Source organism: Nicrophorus vespilloides, unplaced genomic scaffold (assembly GCF_001412225.1).
Source record: "Nicrophorus vespilloides isolate i.1.1-1 unplaced genomic scaffold, Nicve_v1.0, whole genome shotgun sequence".
Lineage (NCBI taxonomy): Eukaryota > Metazoa > Arthropoda > Insecta > Coleoptera > Silphidae > Nicrophorus > Nicrophorus vespilloides.
In genome coordinates this window covers 4,523-7,913 of record NW_017097235.1, presented here as the reverse complement: position 1 = coordinate 7,913, position 3,391 = coordinate 4,523, and positions in this window count along the sequence as shown.

The following is a 3,391-nucleotide window of genomic DNA, read 5'->3' as shown; positions in this document are numbered from 1 at the left end:
TTTAATAAAATTTAAATACAAGATACTTTTACATTAATATATTTGTCAAGATTTCAAATTAATGGTTATGATAGCTGTCACCATATGTCAACAAATCATATTGATTTACATATTTTGGCAACATTGTTATATGACGTTTGTTTTTGACATATTGAATAAGTGACGTTTAGTGAACATTTATTAAATATAAGTAGTATATACGGTCAATTTCGTTAGCTGGAAGGGCATATTTGGAATTGGATTCGTAGAAGAAATGTGATAAAGGTTCACATGGGAAATGCTGTGATCCTTGCTGACTAAACGCAGTCCTTAGTGGTGGAGAGCCCACTAGGGGCCGAAGGGATCTCCCTGAGAATGCTTTTACTGCTCGGATGAGGAAAAATTTGCATTTTGGCTTTCAGTGGGGGTGCGATGGGTGGGCGGATTCGGTTCGGTGCGGTGCGCAATAACACTGACCCCAACTTGCCGACGACGATGATTATCATTATGGGTTCGAGGCTGCATGTTATTACTACTACTACCACTACCACCATCAGCAAGAGCAGTAAGAGTACTGGAGGATGAGCATGAGAGAGAGAGAGAGAGGAGGAAAGCCCTTTTCTTACATCCAGGCCGCAGATTAAACAACGCCCGTTCGCATATTACGTCCGCCCTTCGGACCCTTCGCCACCCATCCCACAACCCTAATCTTAACATTTATTAAAATCGTCCCGAGTCAGCCGTTATTAAAATCAAAATGCACTGTAACGTTATATTGCCAATTACAACCCCCGTATCCAATGCTCAATTAGTTTCAAGTGCCGCCGCCGCCGCCTCGTAGAAACTACATTATTCTTACGTTAATATCTAAAAGAAAAGAAAAGTTAAAAAAAACGCGACTGTTCTCAACACAAGTTTAATGATAACATTTATAAATCAATTACGCTTTGCCAGTTTTCCTTCCAATCGATGATCAATTAGGGCTCTTTGTATTTGTATGTACACACATAGGGTAAAGGTGGTCTCGTTGTCATTTAGCAGAGCCTCCTTTAACGGCACACGTATGCAAATGTGAAATCGATACCTAGTTTATAGATAAAACCAAAAGGGGATTCATTCATCGCTGAAACGATCCATCCTGAACGTTTCTCCTTGAGGGCACACAGCCTTCTGCTGTATTATTACATCATTCAATAACGACATGGACAGCGTTTGCGTCTTTTACCTGAGAATGATTGCAAGTTCTATTTTTTTTTGTTTGTTCCAAAATGTGGATTTATGTTCACAATACGCTTTTGCAGAAAAACCCCGAGTGCAGGATGATGCAGAACGCGTGTTTCGTGTCGACGCGAACTAATACAGTCTAATGATAAAATATTAGGATACATCTGCTTTACGTAATACTCGGGGCAGACAAATGCGACAAAAGTTTAATAAATGAAAACGAAGATTTAAATAAATCGTGATTGCTTATTCAATATATGTAAATCAGAAGCGATTCTGTTGCTGCTAGTAAAAAGAAACAAAGGAATGAATGAATGAATGAATGCATCAACTTTCATACATATATGCGAATAAATTAGTATGGAATGTAAAGTATAGATTACACGGATTACTGTTTACCAACATTGAATTGCTAATTCAGAATATTTATCTTACATTAAACACATTTTAAAATAGTAAACAACAAAAACAAATATTAAATGAGAGTTTAAAATCGTAATTTACTATGATAAAATTGCAATTATTTACAAAAAAATATAATAAATAAGAGATTTACAGTAATTAATACAGGGTGGATCAATTGAACTGCAACCAACTTAAAACTGCTATAACTTTTGATTTGCTGATAATGATGTGTCTATATTTTGCCTAATGATAGCTGATTTTATTGTTTACAAGCCTATTCCATGATGGAATGATAGCTCTATATTTGAGCCGAAAACCAAAAGCTATTGTTAGAGCACTCGAACACCTTAATGTGAATAAATCTTTCATGTCTCCTACCGTCGACCAACTCAGGGCCATAGTTCGCACTCAAGGCGACCATATCAAAAATTTGAAATGAATTCAAAAAATTTAATTGTTTTCCGAAATTTTTTGCTTGTGGTTCAATAAAATCCAATTTCAAATAAAGAAATTACAGCGTTCTGAAAAGTTAATTGACCGTAAGTCTTTCTACATGAAATGAGATGTAGACAACTTAATTAGAAATAAAAGGGAACATAACTCACGCACAGTCATTCTCTTTGTAAGTCATCCATCAAGTCTGCACGAATCTAATATTAATATTATATACTTAATTGCGTTATATTTATAACAACATTTATATAATTACATAATAAAAACCACCTTTTATAATTACGAAATGGTGGATGCAACGGGTAAATGTATTTATAAATTATAAAATATATTTACATTATTGATCCACTTTCTTATTTTGTTTCAACATAAATGAAACACCTGCGTTTTAGTTGCAGCTGCAAAGATAAGAGACACCTGCGTTTTAATTGAACATCTGCATGATACGAAAGCAATAACAATTAATCGAAAACGTCCGATCTACGACGACACGACAAAACAGCTGCACCTGCGATTCGTAAACGTTATAACAATCCTCTCAAATTTGGAAACCGCTGACTTTTATGTATTTTCTAAATAAAAAATATGACAAATATGAAAAGGAACGCAACATTATTGAAAAATTGGTATTCCCAACGTTATACAACAATTTAATTGAATTGCATTCGTGTTCATTATGTTTCCGGCCGCATGTTGTTGTTGTTTTTTATGTCGATTCTCTTTTTATTTGTTTCTTTTGTTTTTATTCGATTGTCAACTGTTACAATAGTATTGTAATAACAATAATAATACAAGCGAGAAAAGTAATGCTACACTACTAAAAAAAAATGAGATTGCATCGAGTTATGCAATGTTATGGACGATAATCCAATCGGTGCGTGCATGTGGAAGGCTCTCCTGTTGTTCATTGTGTTCTCGCTATGGAAGTTTCGCTTTGGGAATAGTGTTGGTGGTGAGGTAGAGCAGTGGAATCATCTCCATCCGTACCGCCTCAGCCTCAGCCGCCGCCGCCGCCTCCGCCGCATACACAGCGAAATTCTATTTGAATAGGCTTATTTGTGAATCCGTAAACTTTACCCCCGGATTTTCCGGGGCCAACTCCGACCCACCTACATCTAGCCCAGGTTTCCCGCCACCACCTCCCTCACCCTCACCCGCCCAAAATCTCAGCTAGTTTAATTAATTGAACTTTGCGTAAAGTGAGGCACAAAACCATGCTTCTAATTAATTTCCCAATAGAACAAAAGAAAAAAAGTCAAACGATTTTATATTGTTATCTAAACTTCATTATTAATTACACGTTTACTATATAATCTTTCTTTCAATCATT